Below are 24,310 nucleotides of genomic sequence, written 5' to 3'. Positions count from 1 at the left end.
GTCTTTAACACTGGTAGCATGCCGCGACAGCGTGGACGTGAACCGTATGTGCAGTTGACGGACTTTGAGCGAGGGCGTATAGTGGGCATGCGGGAGGCCGGGTGGACGTACCGCCGAATTGCTCAACACGTGGGGCGTGAGGTCTCCACAGTACATCGATGTTGTTGCCAGTGGTCGGCGGAAGGTGCACGTGCCCGTCGACCTGGGACCGGACCGCAGCGACGCACAGATGCACTCCAAGACCGTAGGATCCTACGCAGTGCCGTAGGGGACCGCACCGCCACTTCCCAGCAAATTAGGGACACTGTTGCTCCTGGGGTATCGGCGAGGACCATTCGCAACCGTCTCCATGAAGCTGGGCTACGGTCCCGCACACCGTTAGGCCGTCTTCCGCTCACGCCCCAACATCGTGCAGCCCGCCTCCAGTGGTGTCGCGACAGGCGTGAATGGAGGGACGAATGGAGACGTGTCGTCTTCAGCGATGAGAGTCGCTTCTGCCTTGGTGCCAATGACGGTCGTATGCGTGTTTGGCGCCGTGCAGGTGAGCGCCACAATCAGGACTGCATACGACCGAGGCACACACGGCCAACACCCGGCATCATGGTGTGGGGAGCGATCTCCTACACTGGCCGTACACCACTGGTGATCGTCGAGGGGACACTGAATAGTGCACGGTACATCCAAACCGTCATCCAACCCATCGTTCTACCATTCCTAGACCGGCAAGGGAACTTGCTGTTCCAACAGGACAATGCACGTCCGCATGTATCCCGTGCCACCCAACGTGCTCTAGAAGGTGTAAGTCAACTACCCTGGCCAGCAAGATCTCCGGATCTGTCCCCCATTGAGCATGTTTGGGACTGGATGAAGCGTCGTCTCACGCGGTCTGCACGTCCAGCACGAACGCTGGTCCAACTGAGGCGCCAGGTGGAAATGGCATGGCAAGCCGTTCCACAGGACTACATCCAGCATCTCTACGATCGTCTCCCTGGGAGATTAGCAGCCTGCATTGCTGCGAAAGGTGGATATACACTGTACTAGTGCCGACATTGTGCATGCTCTGTTGCCTGTGTCTATGTGCCTGTGGTTCTGTTAGTGTGATCATGTGATGTATCTGACCCCAGGAATGTGTCAATAAAGTTTCCCCTTCCTGGGACAATGAATTCACGGTGTTCTTATTTCAATTTCCAGGAGTGTAGTTCGTAGTAAGCGCTTTTAGAATAAAAAATCGTTAGTTTGGTTTGATGAGTTACACCAAAAGCGATCCCGTATGGCATTATGGATGGAAGTAAGCGAAGTACCCTAGCTTTTATTTTACGTCTGACAAAATTTTCGTTTGTAGGAAAATGTTTGTTTAGGCACTTCATGTCTGATAAAACATTTCTCCGTTAGTTCATGGCTTGAAAAAAATTAATCATATTTCCTGAATGGTGCTCCATTTAGGAGAGATTGAGAGTGAATGTATTTATTTTACTTACTAAATCAATCTTCAAGATGAGGGCCATCAGGTATTCTGCATACTTTGCTTTACATTCCAGATTCGTAAGATATATCGGGTATACAATATTATAAACCATCAAGTGACTACTATACCTTCCGCCCCTGGTAGGTGAGTGGCCAGCGCGACGGAATGTCATGCCTAACGGCTCGGGTTCGACTCCCGGCTGTGTCGGAGATTTTCACCGCTCAAGGACTGGGTGTTGTGTTGTCATTATCATCCTCCTTTAATCTCTATCGACAGGCAAGTCGCCGAAGTGGCGTCAACTCGAAAGACTTGCACCAGGCGAACGGTCTACCCGACGGGAGGCCCTATCCAAACGATATTTCCCACTACCGTACTCCAGAAAGACCAAAATAAGTTTCCTTTACATTCTACCATGACTACAACTACAAAGATACTTTACAGGGAGTTAGTTTGAAACCATGTGGTCTACTAGTAGTAGGCGTGATACGAGGGTAGAAGCGAAAAAAGTATGAATGGGAGAATCTGGGAGCATTTACTTCTGTTTAACCGAGGGAAAATTGACCATGTGCTTCTAGGAAACCGCTATGAGAGTGACAGGTCGAAGCGTTTTCAGCTTCTTATTAAAGCAAGATCGCATTTAATTTGTGTAGAGCTCAGCATAGCTTGTTTCAGAGGGGCCAGTACTGTGAGAGAACCTTGTGGTAGACCTTGAGTCCCAATTATGATGACGTGACAAAAAAAAAAAAAGGTTCAAATGGCTCTGAGCACTATGGGACTTAACTTCTCCGGTCATTAGTCCCCTAGAACTTAGAACTACTTAAACCTAACTAACAGAAGTACATCACACACATCCATGCCCGAGGCAGGATTCGAACCTGCGACTGTAGCGGTCGCGCAGTTCCAGACTGTAGCGCCTAGAACCGCTCGCCCACTCCGGCCGGCGATGACGTGACAGGTACTTAATTTCTGACACCAAATACTGCGGTGTTTGTACACTCAGAAGTCGACAAAGTAAAGACATAGTATTGCAGTGACGTAATTTGTCTGGTTGCAACTGAACTAACTGGGCGTATGAAGCTCTGTTACGGTCATATACAGTAGACGGACAATGCAGATGTAACGCACATAGGCATTCATGGTTATTTAAGCCGCCATGACACGGCCCATTGTATTCAACGTGCAACGTGCTGACTAGACCTCCATCGTGCTTCTGAATGCTCAGAAAGGATCCAACGTGTGCATACTGTAGGTGTATCTCATAGAGGTATACGCAACCGCAGCACGCTACAGCGCCAATTCACATCTACAGGTGACGCACGCGAAGTACGCAGTGCACAGTAAATCCCGAAATAGACAAGCGTAAGCCAGATGCGACATCTTTAAGCTGTCCTCACAAAGGACGAGGCTTGTGACGTCGACGTGGACAAGGACACTAAAACCAACCGCTAGAGTCACAGTGCAAGTCGCACATTGGAAGTGCTGATTAATGTGATACCCCGATGCAACTTGGTGATTTTACACTGTATCACTGTCCACCACCAGCTTTGGCAGTATCTGGCTCGCAAGACAAAAATTTTCTTTACGAAACGGAAGGGCGTAAAATTCCTCCGTTAACTCTATGGAAATACACATTGACTCTCTTGTCCATATGTTAGTCATGTTGCTCTATCTGTAGTACAAATTAATAAAAACTTCAATATCCATGAGCATGAAATATGGAAAAAGCGAAAATTCCATTCCCAGTGTAGAAGAACATCAGCTTCTAAAAGTTTCTTTTCAGTAGTGCAATGCTAATTTACAACACCATTCGACATAAGAAAAATGATTGCACCATTATCATTTTTCAATAAAACCAATGGCCATTTGTATTTGATCATTGTTTCTGTTCAGTAGAAGAGCCCTTATAACATGTGAAATACAAATCATCAAACAAGAAACCGCAAAAATCTTACTACAACTAGTAACTTATATTTAACATAGAATGTTAAGATCATACTTGTATTAAATTAATAAAAAATCTCATAACCCTTTAGAAAACGTCAAAGTGAATAAAAACTGGGTGAAACGCTAACAGCTACACACTACACACTGCTTCACAGGTCCGCAACTCTGTTCATTACACTACGCTGCACCTCCGTAACAAGTGACCTTGTTACAGCTCTTGAACATATTGATCGCCGATGTGTTGTCAACTGACATTTAATTACAACAACTGTATTAAGAACAATACGTTTGTAATGGACCTTCAGCGTCCCACAGCTCTTAAATGACATAATTCCAAAATATGCAAGTTATAATGTGAAAACATGTAAACATGAAAATTCTTTATCTATATGACGTTTGCTGTCAAATGTGCTTCTGCTTTAGAATGGCACATATCCATAAGATATAAGTTATAAAACCCACCAAATATGAGCTTCAACTGGCATGCAAGATGGCGTCTGCCAACTGCGTACTGAGAAGTAAGAGGTGGCTTGCATGTGATGGGATGGCGCTCTTCCAACTCATTGTTGTACATTCAAATGGGCGTTCAGAATATCCGCCATGCTTCATATTTCTCTGCACGTTCGGAATGACTCTGCAGCACGCTCTTTCCTTTCTATGACGTCAGAAACTCTTCACACACAACGTTGAGGTTCGAATGAATAGTCCGTGACTACGGCCCTACAAATGTCTTCGAGTGCTATTGGATTACATCACAATAGCCGAGTTTCAGTGGAAGGAGCGATTGGATAGGTCTACGTTTAACATCTTCTGGAAGCGTATTTCCAAACATTCTCAGAGAACAGACCCAAAAAGAAATCTGTCGGCCTGTGGCGACAGTATTTTCTACACAGTTGAGATGCTAACCAAAATTTGGTGTTTCTTCACAGTTTTTTTATAAGATATTGTAACATCTTCGACAGAAGTAGGTGGCAGTTATTGTTGGATCTTGCCCACTCGTCGCGTATAGGGTGCCTAAAGGATGCAGCGTTCTCGGAATGCTGTATACAAATTCAAGCGAATAACATAAGTAGCTTCATTTCTTTAAAGCAGAATCGACAACACTTTGGAGTTACATCGGTGTTGCAAGTGGCATTCAAACAGTAATAATCTTCGCTACAGACATAGTCGAAATAAGCCCTTGATACGGATCACGACTAACAGTCCTGGGAGTGCCGGACTACAATGGTCCACAGATGTCCCTATGCGGAGCCGATCTGAGCCACCGAGGCTGGCAGAAACAGGGTTTATATTCACTTCTTGCAGTGGGCGCTCCGGGCACGGCACGGTCCTTGTCAGCGGGCTATTGGCTGACGTTTCCTCGCCGCCTTCTCTGGTTTTCTGTTCTTCGTCTTCGTTACAGCGCTTGTGGTTACACCAGAAGATTCCTCCTCCTCAAAGCGGCAGAGCGTCGTCGTGTACGGAGTGCGACCACGGCGGGGGAAGCAGAAGTGTGGGCGCAAATTCGAGCCGGAAGCTGTGGCTGCAGGGGACATAAAACTTCTGGCCGTACCCCGCCATCTGGCCCCGCTCTGGCGGAAACGTCCCCCGGAAAACAACCAGAAGGGTACGCGTCCACTTCCTGCTGTCATAAACCGCCGGAAGAAGGCGGCGATTGCTGCGGTGTGGGCGTGTCCAACTCCACCGGTAGGACGAGAGGAGGCGAAGGCTCCGTCCCCATGAGGTCGTCCCGCGGTATCGTGATGACACCCTCTGGTGGCTGCTGTGGCCGCACTGCCCTCTGGATCCCTGAAGCTGGGGGAGAAGAGATGGAAATATCATCGTGCATATGAAAGAGGTGAAGTTGATTTTGATGGTGGTTCTGCAAGCCATCAGGATCTGAAAGAGGACGCATGCAAGCGCCAAGTCGATGGGTGATCTCACCTCATGCCCACCTCCTGCTACCGCTAAAAACCCTGTAAAAGACATCATGCGGCGCTTAGCAATACTTGCGACCTTCCTTTGGCGCTGGATGGTGAGGAGGGTGCAGCGGTTGGAGCAGGGTGCCATGGCGACGGCCGTGAAGCAATTGCTGGCGATGGTCCCTCTCGTGGGCGCGAACTATATGAGGCGATAAACAGTATAGTTCGGCCATCTGCTGCTTGAATGGTCTGACAAAACGTTCCGCTTCGCTGTTTGACTGTGGATAGAAGGGTGCACTAGTAAGATGCTGTACGCCATTGCGCTCACAGAATGTTTGAAATTCATTTGACATGAACTAAGGTTCGTCCTCTGACACTATTACTTCAGACAAACTTTCTAAGAAAAAATCGATGACAACAACGGAATTGGGCTACATGACGTTGTCGAGTTCATTGGCGCAGCAAACGGAAACTTCCTCAACGAGTCAACCGCAATCAACCAACGAATGTTCCAGAAAGAGCCCGCAAAGTCTCTGTGCACTCGTTGCCATGGCGATTGTGAATAGTCCAAGCACAGAATTTTTGTAGCGGAGCAGACTGACTTTTTACACAAGCGTCACACTGTGACGTCATCTGTTCTATTTCGGTGTCGACGCGCTAACGGTTTTCTACGAATAATCCCCCAGTGACCTTGGTGGAGTAACTGCAACATTTCTTTTTGTAATGCTTTAGGGATCTACACATGTGACAGTCCACCATCATTTTGAACATGAATTACACTTTTATGCACCACAAGGCTATGCCGACGTGCAAAGTATCGGCGCCCTACAGAGTTCTTTATGCTACGCAATGAGCGGGGCCAAGATGTGCGAATATAATTCATGTTAAAATCAAAACCAGCTTCCGTGGCCTGTGCAATTTTCTTCTAGTTCTGCGAAAAAGATGGAATAATTCAGAATCCTGAGCACTGACAATAAGATGAAGCAGAAGCGTCAAAGTCTGTGTCAAGGCCAATCGGAATACGTGAATGGGCTTCCGGATTACAATGTTAAGCTCTCGGACGATACACTATCCCGTACTGGTATTGAGACAACAACAAAGCCCATATTTGCAATTTTTGGGCAGTTCGTACAGATACCGCTGTCGTCGGATGAAACAAGGACTGCCAAATCTTGTGATCCGTTACTAAGTAGAATATTCTGCCATATAAATAGTGGTGGAATTTGGTGACACCATACACAATGGAAGAAGCCTCTTTCTCAATTTATGAATAGTTACACGGAGCTTTGGGCAAAACTCATGATGCGACATTGTTAAGTCCGTCCTTACCACCAGTTCTGTACGCAAGCACGGCACCTATTCCGTAAGAGGAAGTGTCAACTAGCAATACAACTAGTTTGTTAGGTTCAGAGTGAACTAAGGATCGATCACTGAGCAATGCATCCCTAAGTTTTTGAAAAGCTACTTGGCACTCATCCGTCCAAGCAAAGGGGACATTCGTGCGACGCAACCGATGCACTCGAGCTGCATTTGTGCAGCATTCTGTATCAACCGAATATAATAATTCATTTTCTGTACGACTGGCTGCAATTCCGTGATATTACCTGGAACTGTTAAATCTCGTATGGGTAACAAATTCGACTGAAGGGAGTGTGCACCTTAACTCTATAACATGACCAAGATACCGCAGGTTTAAAAAAAAATGACACTTGACAAGTCTACACTATAGTTCTGCCTCAGATAACACGCGAAACACAGCATGTAAGTCGGCAATATACTCTTCAAGTATCCAAATAGTTCGAACAGTTTGGCACTTGTGCAGTAAGCTGTTCCAAATACCGTTGAAAATACGGGTACGGAAGCAGTGGGAAAAGGCAAACGCAAATATCTAAACAAGCCCATTTGACGATTGCGACACACAATGTTTGACATTCTTCATCGAGCGGTATTCGAAGATACTCGTCTCGCCAATCAATTTTTGAAAAGCAGCGTCCAGCACCTAATTTGTCCCTCAGATCATCTGGGCGTGCCAATGGATAAGTATCAATGACAGTTTGTGGGTTGACTGTAGACTTAAACTCAACACAGAGGCAAATTCGACCTGAAGGTTTGAGGAGCAAAACCAGTGGCCTTTCGCAGTAATGAGCTGATATGGGAGCAATTATTTAAGTTCAGCAACGACTTTTTATTATAATGCAATTAGAACAGTTCTGGCTCGGTAAAATTTCGGCTGAGCATTGTCTTTCAGCGTAATACAATGTTACTTATAATACGTCATGACTGCAAAAATGTTTATTCACATGACCGGTTTCCATTCCTCTAGAACCATCTTCAGATCTGAAACGATATTGATACTAATTTACTATTTCACAAAGGCGAAACCTTTTATCATGCTATACGATCAACATCAAATTTACCAGAACGTACCTGCAATTTCGGTTACAGGAGTAACACAACCACACCTTCACAAGCTGCGTCACATAAAATTGGTTGGCAGAATGAATATCATTTATATTAATTATAAATTTATTTCCGACAGGCGGCGTCTGATACATTTGTTACATTACATATACACATACTGTATTAAGTAGACTTTTCTGATATACTTTTATCTCTAAAAACACTAAATTAAAATCTGTAGATGTCAGGATTAAAATCTGTACTTGTGAAAACTACAACACACAATAAAATTATCATATTTGTACGATCTAAAACAAAGGGCGATGTCTATATCCATAGCGCTGGTGTAGACATGTTTCCGTGGTTGCCGCTATTTCGGGGTTGTGCCACGAGCCGTTCAGTCGTCTGATGCCCATCGCCGTGGGAAAGAGGGTCGTGCAGGAGAGCCCCGTCAACGACATTAGGCGCTGCACGCATCTTCCAGCTTTTTCACCATGCACCATCTCTCATCCTTCGGCTTGGACTTCTATACGTAACAGTGATCACCTCAGTAAGTCGCCATCAATACTAAAACAGGCGTTATGATTGAACTCGCTTTGCTCGTTGAGGATTATGTCCGGATCTTTCTTTTTGTGGGTGTATATTTTTTCTTCCAAAATGTTAAGAAACCGTCCCTAATGAGCTCTATGTAGGATGTCTAAATTTTGTTCAATGATCGTGACTGAGTGCTTTAAGGCAGCCATATGCGCCCCAGTCGCTGTTTTGTTTTGAGAATAGGTGTGCTCCCTGAATCTGGTCTCAAAGTTCCTACCAGTCTGCCCTATATGTTGTTTACAGCAGTCATCACATTTGATCTTATATACACCTGATTCCTGTAATTTATTCCTACTATTGCATATTTTGTGCCGGAGCTTTAATTTTAGCATGTTATTTGTCCGGAAACCTAGTTTAAAGTCGGATTTACGAAAGCATCTTTCAATCTTTTCTGTAATTCTTCCACTGTGAGATCCTCGCATTTTTTTCTTGTTGTTGCTCTTATCTGTGACTTGACTTCCTTCTGTCTGTTTCATTTGCCTCTTCTTTATCTTATTATAAATATTCATAACCTTCTTACACGTATATCGGTTCGCTACGGACACTTGTTTTAAAATACTTAGTTCTTTTTCTGCTTCGTGTTCGCTTAATGTCAATCTTAGTAGCCTGTATACAATAGAAGTAAAAATATGTCCATCTGTATCGCGTTGGGCGACAAGAGCGCTCATTAATAACTAAATCTGTACACGTATGTGTTCCGAATATGCTAAAATCCTGTTTCCCATCTTTATTTATTAGTGTTAAATCTAAGTAATATATACGATTGTCTTCTTCAAAATCCATAGTGAATCTTATTTTCGGGTGTTGAGAGCTCATTTTCCGTGCAGATTTTAATGAAGTATTTTAAATATAAAAGTAAATTACAGAAATCTACTTAATACGGTATGTGCATATGTAATGTAAAAAAATGTACCAGACGCCACCGGTCGGTAATAGTTTTTAATTTATATAAATGATGTGCATTCTGCCAACCAATTTTATGTGACGCAGCATGTGAAGGTTGCTGTGTGTGGACGTGTTACTCCTGTAACCGAAGTTGCAGGTACGTTCTGGTACATTTGATTTTGATCGCATAGGATGAAAAAAGTTTTGCATTTGTGAAATAGTAAATTAGTATCATTACGGTTTCAGATCTGAAGATGGTTCTACAGGAACGGAAACCAGTCATGTGAATAAACATTTTCGCAGTCAAGACGGATTATAAGTAACATTATATAACCAGTGATTGCGGTATCCCATCAGACATTTGGTCTGTTTTTGCAAAATTTCAGCACAATGTGTGCAACAAAATTGTTAGCTTTGCCTAAATCTCGAGAATGGTACACCGTCTTCTGCATGGATGCTGACACTGATAATACATTTCCTGAATGTTAAAGTCAAACAAGTCAAAAGAATCAAGACCAAATATTTTCTCACTCTAGCGTGATTGGAGCACTGTGAAAGTCACTGTTCAGGCAGTGCGATACATAGCAGGCAACTGAGAGCTGGAATGTCATGTCCATTATGAGCCGTGAGATGGGAGCTAGTTTTAGACGGATGTCGGGAGCCTAACAGTTCTTATTTGTGACGCTTTGGCAATGTGACAGAGACACCCTTGTCCTACTGCAATTTTACACGTTTCCCACAAATAAGCCACTGAACTGAAAGTTTGTCTGACTGACATATTACTGACGAAACTGCATGCCTTCAAGTTGTAGACTTGGAATATACTGTATGAATGACATATGCCTTGTGATCAGAGTTTGTGAGTGGGCTGAATTCTTATGTTTGTTCCATTGCAAACATACGTATTGCACATGTCTTTTCCAACCACAGGCGTAACACTAAACCTGTCGGGAGGGGCAGTCCTGGTGTTTGTGCTGTGAATAACACCTGGGGTAAGACTTCATTCGCCGGCCGGAGTGGCCGTGTGGTTCTAGGCGCTTCAGTCTGGAGCCGAGCGACCGCTACGGTCGCAGGTTCGAATCCTGCCTCGGGCATCGATGTGTGTGATGTCCTTAGGTTAGTTAGGTTTAATTAGTTCTAAGTTCTAGGCGACTGATGACCTCAGAAGTTAAGTCGCATAGTGCTCAGAGCCATTTGAACCATTTGAAGACTTCATTCTGTTCGCCTGTGTAGCGAACTGCTGTTGCGGCGTGGAACGTTGTTTACTCGTCGTGGCTAGCGCACGCCGCAAGGGTGGAATGACGCGATCGCAATTAAGGGACTAGATCGGTAAGATCTAGCATCTGTATTACCTACTGAAATGATGGATCGTACTGTTTCGAAATTTTTTATATGATTTTGACATCAGACACATTGTTCACATTTGCGTCACTCAACATTACATGTGAATATAAAGAACCGCAAGCACATTTGAATTGACATCTCCTTGTCATACTGCGCAGATCTGTTACCCACTCGTGATAAGATTATTTTGACTGTTTTTGCGGTTAAAGTACTGATACGTAGCTGCTACCACATTCACTTGCTGCTCATAACAAGTTATTAGGGACTGTTCTACTTGGTGGTAAGTAAGTTCGGTCGGAGTGGCTTTAGGAATGAGTTTTTGAATTAATCTGAACACTGCACTTTCTACCGCGACTAATAGATAGGGAAGTTACACAGTACCTGCTGCATTTTGAACGATAACATGGGCTTAGAACTGGAATAACCACTTAATCCATTCCCTGTCTTGTTCAACAAAGAGTCAAAAAGGTGCCATAGCAGCTGTAGTAGGTGGTGCTTGTTCCATAGGGCGTGCAGCGTTGGCGAGTAGCTGCTGCACCATGTTCTGTAGGGTAGAAATCTACGTCTGAAAGAGAAACATGTACATTAGCTGTGTGGATCTGGCGCTTGCGACTATGGTGCCTGAGCATGGAGCGGGACAGGTGGGACGGGCATGTTGGAAGACACAAATGCAACAAAAAACTGGTTCTGAGCACTATGGGACTTAACCCTAGAACTTAGAACTACTTAAACCTATCTAACCTAAGGACAACACACACATCCATTCCCGAGGCAGGATTCGAACCTGTGACCGTAGCGGTCGCGCGGTTCCAGACTGTAGCGCCTAGAACCGCCAGCTGCCCACAGATGCAACATGCAAGTAAAATAGGCAAAGAAAATTTCTGCAACTCCCACCTGAAAACACTGATTAGCAAAAGCGACAAGAGACTGTTAAATCAAAGCGAGCGCCCGTGCAAAGTAAAGACAAGAGAGAATTAAGGTGCCTGCAAAAATAAGTCCATGGCCGTCGACATGAAGCTCACTTGTAACACCTCGTCGCCAGCTGTTTTATCTTGCGCACTTGTCGCTTGTAGGGTGCGTAGAGGATGCTGCATTCTTGGAATGCTATACAACAATTCAAGCAAATAACATTAGTAGTTTTAGTTTTATAAGGTAGATACATCGGTGTCGTAAGTGACTTGCAAACATAAGTCTTCGCTACAGAAAAATTCGAAGTAAACCCTTGATACGGATCACGACTAATAGTTCTGCGAGTGCCGGTCTACAATCTTCCACTAACATCCGTGTACGGAATCTATCTGAGCGGCCGAGGCTGGCAGGAGCGGCGCTTATATTCACTTTTTACAGTGGCCGCTGCTGGCACACACCTCGGTCCTTGTTAGCGAGCTATTGGCTGACGTTTACTCACAACCTTCTCTGGTTTTGTGTTCTTCGTCTTCGTTCCGGCGCTTGTGGTTACGCCAGATCGGTTATTGTTTGGGGATTTCGAGTAACATTAATTTCGGGTTAGATTCTTAAATTACGTGGAACGTTTTCGCGTTCAGTTTGCCTCAGATTTTGCGTATATCTTACCACAAAAGTTACGTCATTATTCTCGTGCACAATCACAGTTTTGACGTCTACATATCTGGCACTTAGGTGAAGATGGAGATCGCGGGCATAGAAATGATACTTTTAGGAGGAAAGCATAGACAAGACATCGTTGATGTTTAAAGAGCATAATAGTGACACAGGCTTTACATCTGTGACATTCTTGAAAACTGTTAGGACTACTTTTCATTCCCACAGACAACACACAACTGTCTATTTCAAGCAGGTTTCAAAAAACTTGAAAACGCTGTCTGAAAATTTTAGCTGGCGCCAGATCTGAGGATATAGGTGCTCTGAGCATCAGTATTGTGGTCTCGTGGTTGCCCATGGCATATTTCAGGTCATTAGTTATTTAATTAACTTTGGGTGCTACTGTGTTTACCATACGATTTGAATTAGGATACGTATTCAGTAACTTGGTTGTGAAAAATTTACTCCAAGACTTTGAATACAGTGAGCAACATTCTGATTTCATGGTAATCAAAAGGTAACCGAGGGTTTTCGTTGTTATGGAAAGGATTCATTTTCATGACGTTGGACGTGTTCCATTTACGACAGAAAACTTAAATATGGCTGCTGATCCTGGGACTAACTATTTACAACATGCTTGGTCAAGGTTATGCTGTTACCGACGTTGCCTATCGCCTCGGATGAGATTCTCATCATTGCTTTTCCTGTTGTGTTTTTTTGATTTTTGGGTGGAGAGTGTTGTGGTTGGTTATTAGCATGGGCATTCTTGCATACGGTGGTTGTTTGTAGCATAGGGGTTGACAAGTGTTGAGAAATATTCATTCACTTCATTTGCTGAAGGCTGAAAAACTATTGCTGACTTTGTCACTCGAAGCTGAAGCTACGGATATTCGTCCACAGAATCACGGGTGTCGTGTCGCTGCATACAAAGGAACGAGCGTGTGTAGTTTCTGCGTTTTGGACGAATTCGCAGCATTTTGTTTTCTTCGAAGCGTTGAGATTTCGGATTTGTCTTTGAAGGTCTATTGGTAGCAGCATCCCTTTTGGTCATCGTTGAACGGCTGTTGTCAGGTAATGAGAAGTACTGTTTACTACACGGATTATAGGTATATGAGCGTATCTGTCTTAGAGAGTTGTGAGTTACTAAGTACATAAATTCTGTCATCAATCATAGCTGGTCTGATTACTTTATGCCATTGAGTTTCTAACCAGTCAGCTCTTGGAGCATCATAATCTAAATGTTTAATGTTCTTACAATTTATGTGACGTGGTTCAAATTTCTGGGACTGTTAGATCACCCGGAAATGAGATCTGTCTCTTGTTTTAAAGTACAGTATCCATCCGCGAAGAGTTCATTCGTTGAATTTAACCTCAATGCGCCCGTTCAGCTTCTAATCGCATTGTACTGATATCTACCATCATTTTGTTATAAACACTCAGCGACCGCGTCAATCCAGAGGCATCTGTGTATTACACAAGGACGTAGCACAATAAAACTGTTGTGCATAGTATGAATCGCCTCAGTCTCTAAAATACTTTATACAAAACCCCATCATTTACGTTCTGAAACTCAACTGTAGATAATTTTCTAAGTGAATTCAGTTTCAGAAGATTATGCTCTGGTTAGTGACTTCCTTTCCCGAAGCAAGACGCGAGGGAATAGAATTAAATTAAATTATGCTCTTACAAGCGATATCTCACAAGGAACCTGCTGAGTGCTAGGCCACAAATAGACAAAGATGTTAACGACATATTCTCTACGACGCAACCCCAATATTGGCTGCTAATGGCAATACGGGGCAGGACTGGAGGTATCCAATGGTGAGAAAAGCATAAAACTACGTGCTTAGTCGACGAGTAACTCACAACATCGATACAGTGCTAAAGCTGGTGCTATAAAGCAGAGCAATGGAAACGATAAACAAAGCAAATATTTTATTATGTCTACGACAACAGTTACAGAAGTTGACATTTCGTCAGAATGGATCCAAGGCATTTCGCAGAGTGAGAAAGAAGTGACAAATGAAATATTAGCGTTTCTGCAAGGTGAGTCAGTGCAATGTGTGGTGTCAAATACGCTAGACTGTTTGTACCATGTACTCATGGAGTACAATGATGACCATACGAATTTGAAAACCGAAAGTGGTATACTTTTTACCATAACACAGCAAAGAAAAAAAATTTCGAATAAGTAGGCTGCAATATAGGCGTGTAGTGCTCTGGCCCTAAATGATTCTTTTGCGAATGCGTGATCTTGCTAGGTCAGTAGGGAACATTTGCGTCACAGCAAGTAAGAGTGGGAAAAGGTTGTAGGAGAACTACGTTATGAGTAATGTTAATCAAAATAATTAGCTTTGCTTGATTTCTGGTCTGCATATAGAAAATGGTATTCCTTTAGAGCAAACTATCCCTCCTGAAAAGTGTGTGACACTGTAGTTCTACCACCTGGAACCACTGAACAAATGTAGCCTACGCTTTCAAAGACATCCATTTTCACGATAAACTCCACGACAGACTGGTTCGCATTCGGTTACATGGCATCGCGTTCCATCAGTTGTCAACACCCGCTTTCACCAAAATGATTCTACATGCGTTCTTTAAGAGTGGATATCTAGACTGAACTTCCAGCACTGTCTGTACCACCCAACGAGTTTGCCTTCGGTCTTGAAGATTCGAATCTTTCGATCACTGTATCGCGCCATTTTTCATTCGATGTTCACGGTGCAAGCTAATTACTTGTTTTGAACCTTTTTTTAATGTCGACGATGTCCATTTTGTGACGTGTAGTACATACGTTCCACAGAACATTGTCTCTGCACCCCGTGGACACTTTCTGTCGCCCTCCTGATGCACATGGTGAGTTACTAGCAGCTAATTTTTTTCCTGTCGTAATTGTTACCACAATACTTTCAAATGAGCCTCAGTGAAGATTGAACTTACGGCGCCTGACTCATTTCATTTACATATTTTTAACAAAATTTGTTAAGCATCAAATACCACATCCTTAAGCTTTACATCAGGCCAAAACAACACAATACCTGCCCACAATGCTCAGTGAATATACACTCCTGGAAATTGAAATAAGAACACCATGAATTCATTGTCCCAGGAAGGGGAAACTTTATTGACACATTCCTGGGGTCAGATACATCACATGATCACACTGACAGAACCACAGGCACATAGACACAGGCAACAGAGCATGCACAATGTCGGCACTAGTACAGTGTATATCCACCTTTCGCAGCAATGCAGGCTGCTATTCTCCCATGGAGACGATCGTAGAGATGTTGGATGTAGTCCTGTGGAACGGCTTGCCATGCCATTTCCACCTGGCGCCTCAGTTGGACCAGCGTTCGTGCTGGACGTGCAGACCGCGTGAGACGACGCTTCATCCAGTCCCAAACATGCTCAATGGGGGACAGATCCGGAGATCTTGCTGGCCAGGGTAGTTGACTTACACCTTCTAGAGCACGTTGGGTGGCACGGGATACATGCGGACGTGCATTGTCCTGTTGGAACAGCAAGTTCCCTTGCCGGTCTAGGAATGGTAGAACGATGGGTTCGATGACGGTTTGGACGTACTGTGCACTATTCAGTGTCCCCTCGACGATCACCAGTGGTGTACGGCCAGTGTAGTAGATCGCTCCCCACACCATGATGCCGGGTGTTGGCCCTGTGTGCCTCGGTCGTATGCAGTCCTGATTGTGGCGCTCACCTGCACGGCGCCAAACACGCATACGACCATCATTGGCACCAAGGCAGAAGCGACTCTCATCGCTGAAGACGACACGTCTCCATTCGTCCCAGGAGCAACAGTGTCCCTAATTTGCTGGGAAGTGGCGGTGCGGTCCCCTACGGCACTGCGTAGGATCCTACGGTCTTGGCGTGCATCCGTGCGTCGCTGCGGTCCGGTCCCAGGTCGACGGGCACGTGCACCTTCCGCCGACCACTGGCGACAACATCGATGTACTGTGGAGACCTCACGCCCCACGTGTTGAGCAATTCGGCGGTACGTCCACCCGGCCTCCCGCATGCCCACTATACGCCCTCGCTCAAAGTCCGTCAACTGCACATACGGTTCACGTCCACGCTGTCGCGGCATGCTACCAATGTTAAAGACTGCGATGGAGCTCCGTGTGCCACGGCAAACTGGCTGACACTGACGGCGGCGGTGCACAAATGCTGCGCAGCTAGCGCCATTCGACGGCCAACACCGCGGTTCCTGGTGTGTCCGCTGTGCCGTGCGTGTGATCATTGCTAGTACAGCCCTCTCGCAGTGTCCGGAGCAAGTATGGTGGGTCTGACACACCGGTGTCAATGTGTTCTTTTTTCCATTTCCAGGAGTGTATTTACACTACTATCTGAAACAGCAATTATGTTCTTCCGACACATCTCCGTCAATGGCAAGGCACTTCTGAGACTGGAACTTCCTGGCGTAGTCGTCTTTTGGGACAGCGATTAAATGAGTTGTGCCGACCTGTGTGGCCGAGCGGTTCTAGGCGCTTCAGTCTGGAACCGCGCGACCGCTACGGTCGCAGGTTCGAATCCTGCCTCGGGCATGGATGTGTGTGATGTCCTTAGTTTAGTTAGGTCTAAGTAATTGTAAGTTCTAGGGGACTGATGACCTCAGATATTAAGTAGCATAGTGCTCAGAGCCATTTGAACCATTTCAGTTGGGTTGTAACATCACGTAGAGTGTCCGAAACGCCCGAAAAACACTGGCTCTTCAGGGCTAATTCGATTTGGGGAAGAAGAAGAATTCAGGTTGAGTAAGGCGAGTAGGTTGGGTGATTGAGTGACATGGCTCTCTGTCGGTCACGAACATCTGCAGCAGTGTGTGGTCAGGTATTGCCATGGAGGGAGGTCAAGTCATCTTGTTAACTCTACATGGCGTATACACAACTGGTCCATCTCAAGACTAATTCCCATTTCCTCTGCAATGATTCAAACTGTGACACGACAGTCCAGGAATTAAGATTCCTTGACTTTCCGTACTTTTTCCGAGGTACATGCAGTTGTAGGTTAGGAAGCTGGCGGAGGAGGCTGTTCCAAGCTGTTCCACCCCTTAAATCACAAAAAACACCTTTCACGCTGGCGGTACGTTATTCGTAAGCTGTTGTCGGCCTTTCGTCAGTTCCTTCAGCTCCTTTTGCCAATTTCCCAAGTTTGAGAACAGAAAAGAATACATTTATGTCTCACAATGTGTTGGGGAAAGGATGTTTTGTGTAAAAGAATCAGTTTCTCTTTTTCCTGTTCCAGTACCGTATTTTTCGCCGGAAGACCGGTCACTTGCAAGCCTCTTCTTGCACTCTAATTCCTCTAATTTTACCTTAATGGTCTATTCGCGAGCTTTGCGCAAGATGAAACAATATGTCCGTTAAATATTTTATGAATGTACTCTCTTGGATCTTTGCCAGTATACCATTACGCGATGCAGAACGCTTCCCTTGCAGCGTCTGTCACTAGGGCTGGATGAGCAACTCTGTCTTCTTCTTCGGAGCATTTTCATTCCCTCTATCAGTCATACCTGGTAAGATCCCTCACCGACAAGCCATACTCAAGCGTCGGTCGAACGAGTGTTTTGTGAGCTAATGTATTTCCTTTGTTTCTGGACTACATTTCCCGAAGATTCTTCCAATGGAACTCAGTTTGACATCTGCCTTACTAGCAATTACTTTTATGATGTCGTTCCACTTCATATCGCTACCTTTGTATACTCCTAGATTGTTTATGGAAGTAACTGCTTCCAGTCATCGTTGTGATATTTTGTAATCAAACAATAACGGATCTTTCTATCTATTAGCAATTCGGTACATTTGTTCACTGAGCCATTTTAGATTTCTACTGTGCGCCTTACACCTTCACTCGTCGCTGCTCGGAAACTTGGACATAGCTTGCTTTACCTGTCTGGCGCAGGACTCAGTGGTGGTGCACTCTTAAACCCTGAGCATTATGACATTATTCACCGGACATTAGATGATACTGGATCTACATTATGTTTACAGTACGAAGAGATAAGCGCACAACACAGAAAACGGGTCACGCCCAAGAGACATCACAAAATACCAAGAAACACCGCCACTAGCGCTGATAATGGCCTGAATCTGGCAAAGAAGGGAATCCAAGCGATTCTTCAAGTATGTGCTATCCAGCTGAATCCCGTGACTGGTGATTAGATGCAGTAGTACTACCAAATTTCGGGGATATTGATTGTTGTGTTTCATCAGTTGTTCCAAATAGTTCGTCATTTTCTATGGGTTTCAAGGTTGTATTAGCGCTATAATTGACGCTAAGAAAATATCACTTTGTTTTGGTGACTTTTTTATTTAACGACGCATTTCGATTTTAACATTATCATCATCAGATTAATATGAAAGAATGCGTAAAGAGCCTAAAATAACACGTAATGCATAATATTAGTTAACTAACCACTAAGAGCAAACAGGAAGTAAATCCAAGTTCATTCTAAAAACATGCCAGAGTTAAGGTGAGCACGTTATACATAGGTGTGGAATCATGTATCTTGTCCATAAGGCAACGCGAAATTGAGTCGATACGGCGGTTGTGCCGTTCAGGAAGACATGTAGACCACACCACCTCACCGCTAGCAGGTTTTTCGTCGTGCTTTATTTTCTGTTTGTTCTCAGTGGTCGATTAATCATTGTTATGCACCATTTATTACTTGTGGCTCCATACGAATTATACCAGATTAATCAAATGATTTTGTATGAATTAAAACACATCATTACAAAAAGCAGTCACTATACAACAATTGACTTCCACGTACTTATTATATCTTACATTATTGCATTGATACAACCTTCAAATTTAGTGACGTCAAGTCATACTTCTTATTTTCTATGGTACTACGTACGTTTGGACGGTTTAGGTCCAGGTTTTATTCAAACTTGGAACATTTGAGTGCATTTTCTGAGAACATGGCTTTCGTCATTGTGCAGTCCTGAAGATTTAGGAGAAAAAGCTGCACTTGGTCACCCAGAAATCTGTCACACACTCGTTTACGTCCTTGGTAAATAGAATGGTAGCCTCAGCGCATGACACAAAACAAGCAAAACTTCCCAGAAACATATCCAGCCTGAAGTGCATCTTCAACACCGCATGTTAAACGCTCCATTAGGCGAAATGTCGCTATCCGTTGCAGCACACATCACCCCCCGCCCTCTCCCCCGCTTCCGCGAAGATAAAAATGGCTCTGAGCACTATGGGACTCAACATCTTAGGTCATAAGTCCCCTAGAACTTAGAACTACTTAAACCTAACTAACCTAAGGACATCACACACACCCATGCCCGAGGCAGGACTCGAACCTGCGACCGTAGCAGCCTCGCGGTTCCGGACTGCAGCGCCAGAACCGCACGGCCACCGCGGCCGGCCCCCGAAGATAGTTACTATCCAGTTTGTGGTTTGTTTTGCCGTATGACGATGTGCAGATTTTTGTGCTGCTGTGAGAAATGCCCATCTCTTACGTATTCGACTCAACATACAGTACTGGCCATTAAAATTGCTACACCACGAAGATGATGTGCTACGGACGCGAAATTTAACCGACAGGAAGACGATACTGTAATATGCAAATGATTAGCTTTTCAGAGCATTCACACAAGGTTGGCGCCGGTGGCGACACCTACGACGTGCTGACATGAGGAAAGTTTCCAACCGATTTCTTACACACAAACAGCAGTTGACCGGCGTGGCCTGGTGAAACGTTGTTGTGATGCCTCGTGTAAGGAGAAGAAATGCGTACCATCATGTTTCCGACTTTGATAAAAGTCGGATTGTAGCCTATCACGATTGCGGTTTATCGTATCGCGACATTGCTGCTCGCGTTGGTCGAGATCCAATGACTGTTAGTAGAATATGGGATCGGTGGGTTCAGGAGGGTAATACGGAACGCCGTGCTGGATCCCAACGGCCTCGTATCACTAGCAGTCGAGATGACAGGCATCTTATCCGCTTGGCTGTAACGGATCGTGCAGCCTCGTCTCGATCCCTGAGTCAACAGATGGGGGCGTTAGCAAGACAACAACCATCTGCACGAACAGTTATCTGACGTTTGCAGGAGCATGGACTATCAGCTCGGAGGCCGTGGCTGCGTTTACCCTTGAACGCTACATCACAGACAGGAGCGCCAGCGATGGTATACTCAACGACGAACCTGGGTGCCAGAATGGCAAAACGTCATTTTTTCGGATAAGTACAGGTTCTGTTTACAGCATCATGATGGTCGCATCCGTGTTTGGCGACATCGCGGTGAACGCACGTTGGAAGCGTGTATTCGTCATCGCCATACTGGCGTATCACCCGGGGTGCCATTAGCTACACGTCTCGGTCACCTCTTGTTCGCATTTACGGCACTTTGAACAGTGGACGTTACATTTGAGATGTTACGACCTGTGGTTCCACCCTTCATTCGATCCCTGGGAAACGCTACATTTCAGCAGGACTGCATGTTGCAGGTCCTGTACGGGCCTTTCTGGGTAGAAAAAATGTTCGACTGCTGCCCTGGCCAGCATATTCTCCAGATCTCTCACCAACCGAAAACGTCTGGTCAATGGTGGCCGAGCAACTGGCTCGTCACAATACGCCAGTCACTATACTTGATGAGCCGTGGTATCGTGTTGAAGCTGCATGGGCAGCTGTACCTGTACACGCCATCCAAGCTCTGTTTGATTCAACGCCCAGGCGTATCAAGGCCGTTATTACGGCCAGAGGTGGTTGTTCTGGGTACTGATTTCTCAGGATCTATGCACCCAAATTGCGTGAGAATGTAATCACATGTCAGTTCTCGTATACTATATTTGTCCAATGAATACCCGTTTATATTCTGCATTTCTTCTTGGTGTAGCAATTTTAATGGCCAGTAATGTATTTGGTACGTGAGATTTCTATCGCAACATGGTAGAGAGCTATGTGTATTCACTGACAGTAGGCATCCCGTTGGGCTTGAAATATACTGTTTCCGACAATGCATGGCATTCGTCTCTGGCCCAGTCGATTGCAATATTTTTACGACCACTTCACTTCCACCGTGACAAACGGCTGCGAATTGCACGCTATTACTTCTAGACACGTTGGACAGCCGGCATTGGTGCGCCAACAAATCGGGCAACTTCACACATGGGGTGGTTATTGGCACGTCCAGACACGATAACTCATTTTTGTCGTTCATTCATGTCCGAGGTCGACCCACCTTACCTTACTGTACTGATTTCCCATAAGCGACTGTCACATACGCACCACGTAAGAGTTATTACTTGAGAAAGAAATGGATATTTAGATAACGTCTAGCACCAGTTTTACTCTATCTACAGTGTTGGCGAAGTGACAAGTGTGCTCTTTTCAGTGGACCCCTAAAATTTTGTCCTGTGAACTTTTAAGAGATGTAGGGACTGAAGGAAACCGCCTATGATGATATTTTTGGACGCCTAGTGAAATATGGGGAACTGAGAGGAAGAAAATAAGCTGGCATTTATAAGTTAGCATAAGCAGTAACACCTTCTGCCATTAACGGGTTATAAGTTATTTCTTAACAGTGGCAAAAGAGTAAACCCTGTCACAATGCGAGACTGAACATTTAAAAGGGATTCCCCATGCAAGAGGCACTCCTAAATTAACAGACGGCTGATGTTCGAAGCTGATCAGTAAAGTCATCTGAGAAGTCTCCATCCATCTTCACCAGCTGACGATCCTCGCCAAAGACTAGAAACACCAGACCCAAATACGTTTACAACCCTAGAGAGTTAGGCAACGCGAACTGTCGACAACCATTGCTGTGACCTCTTTTGACACTTGAGTCCAATGACAACATTGGTCGCAGAAATGGAAATAACATTTCGTATGAGTCCGGGTTCCTTGTTCACGATAAAGATTGTCCACGCTTCAAGGGAAACCAACACTGCCGTGTTACATCCAGCAGCGTCTTAGAACATCGTCTTAGGAGTTCAGCATGATACATTTCTAACTCGTTAAAGCCGGTAGCTGTCACTTATCTTAGAGGTCTTAGTGAAAATATCATTTAAGGGATAACGCGACATCATACTTCGCCCGTGGCGTAGTGACCAATATTTTCTCTGAAACTCTCACCCGCTAAACACATCGGGTTATCGACTCACTGACATGAACTCTCTCACCACCAACTAATACTAAAGAATTAATCATATATTTGAAGCATCGAGGTATTACATACTTGCATCTCTCGTCCATGGTCAATTAACCTCAATACTCAACGGGGCTAGAGCCAATGTGACTGTCATAGGTGACAGCCGCCCTTATTTAATCACACACACTGTTCACCACAAAGTCACACACAGATTTAATCATTTATTGTTACTGTTACATGGCCCACTCACCTTAATGTGACCACCGCCTGCGTTAGACGCCAACGTGTAGTAAACACTCACAGATGGCAGCACTAGCAGCGGAGCATACGCAAAGAGTGTCTCGGGGATCCGTAAATCATGCAGTTGATGCCGTAATGCCAGAACGGAGCGGCTTATCTGACATCGGATTGACCATTGGCTTTCAGGCCAAGGATGGAACCATTTCCGAAACGACTAAGTTCGTTCGTGTGCTACCATAATTAAAGTGTACTTTGCTTGCGAAAATGGCGATATCCGAAACCGGCGCCTAGACAACTGTGGTGCAACATGGGTTCCAGATCAGGGAGATGAACGACGGCTCCGGAAATTTGTACTGGCGTAAAGACGTTCAGCTGTTGAGCTGTTGACCACCAACAGCGCCTACTCAACAACCGTCAAGCGAACGTTGCTGAGTATAGGCCTCCACCGCAGGTGCCAGCTTCATGCCCCCATCCTGACCGCCGTTCATTAGCTACGAAGGTTTGAACTTGCAAGCCGATACCACAACTCTGCGTCCACTGAGTGGTGACAGGTGGACTTCTCAGATTGATCACGTCTTATGCTTCATCGGCAGATGGCCGTTGGCGTGCATGGCTTTAAAGGTCTGAGAGCTAACTCATTGCAACAATCGGGTGGTCTTGTAATTCTGTAAGGTGCAATGGACCGTCACAGGTGTGCATCTTTCCTCGGGTACTAGGTCCAACCCTACATGAAGTTTGCTTTCCGTTTGCACTATGGCATCTACCAGCAGGTAGTCACTTTAATGTGACTGGATAGTGTGTATTGAATACACACAATATGTAAAATTTCAATATCTTCTATCCTCACCGGAGCCAGCCGAAGTGGCCGTGCGGTTAAAGGCGCTGCAGTCTGGAACCGCAAGACCGCTACGGTCGCAGGTTCGAATCCTGCCTCGGACGTGGATGTTTGTCATGTCCTTAGGTTAGTTAGGTTTAACTAGTTCTAAGTTCTAGGAGACAAATGACCTCAGCCGTTGAGTCCCATAGTGCTCAGAGCCATTTGAACCATTTGAACCTCACCGGAGTTGCAGAATTAACTGCCAGCCGTATTTAGACAATGACTTCAGGTGCCCACACTGTGCAATTGACGTACAATATATGTGCCACTCTGGCCACGTGAAGCTGTGATGAACCGGGAACAGTATAATACCCAAATTTCATAGACATTATCAATTTAAAAACGCTAATCTTTGGTAAGATATGTAGTTTCCTATCAACCGCTTTTACCTCTTGTTGTCATTTTCCAATTCTGTACATCTGATCACAGTTTGCTTACCTGCAATAGTCTAGCGCCTATATACTAAAATCGCTGATAATGCAAAATACAAAATATCTCAACCAGTGTGAGGCCAGAAAATTGTAGCCATTGCAACGCAGAAGGAACAGGTCTTAGAAATACCTTATCTCTACAACCGATAAGGGTCAGAACATAAAGGAACACCACCATCTGGATCACAGCCTCTCTTATTACTGGTTGCAGCCTTGTCTGCGCTTCAGATGACCAGGCCCGGGATCGCAAAGAGAAGTTCATCAACAGCGGTGTAAAACTCCATTGCTTTTGACAAACATCTTCAGGTATGGGGTAGCAAATTACAGTTTGTCAACAATGGTGTCAAAATAAACCGTTGTTGACAAAAATCTTCAATTCCGTTGCCGCAAATTGCAGACTGTCAACACTGGTGAAATTTTACGCAATTGTTGACAAACTTCACTCTGCAGCTCTAGACCTGAAGATGATCTGCAGAGAATATTGAAACCGGTAGTTGGTAATAAAATAAGTTCTTTATTTAGTATAATAAGAGAGATCAAGGTTCC

Source organism: Schistocerca piceifrons, chromosome 8 (genome assembly GCF_021461385.2).
Source record: "Schistocerca piceifrons isolate TAMUIC-IGC-003096 chromosome 8, iqSchPice1.1, whole genome shotgun sequence".
Lineage (NCBI taxonomy): Eukaryota > Metazoa > Arthropoda > Insecta > Orthoptera > Acrididae > Schistocerca > Schistocerca piceifrons.
Note: the sequence above shows the minus strand (reverse complement) of the source record.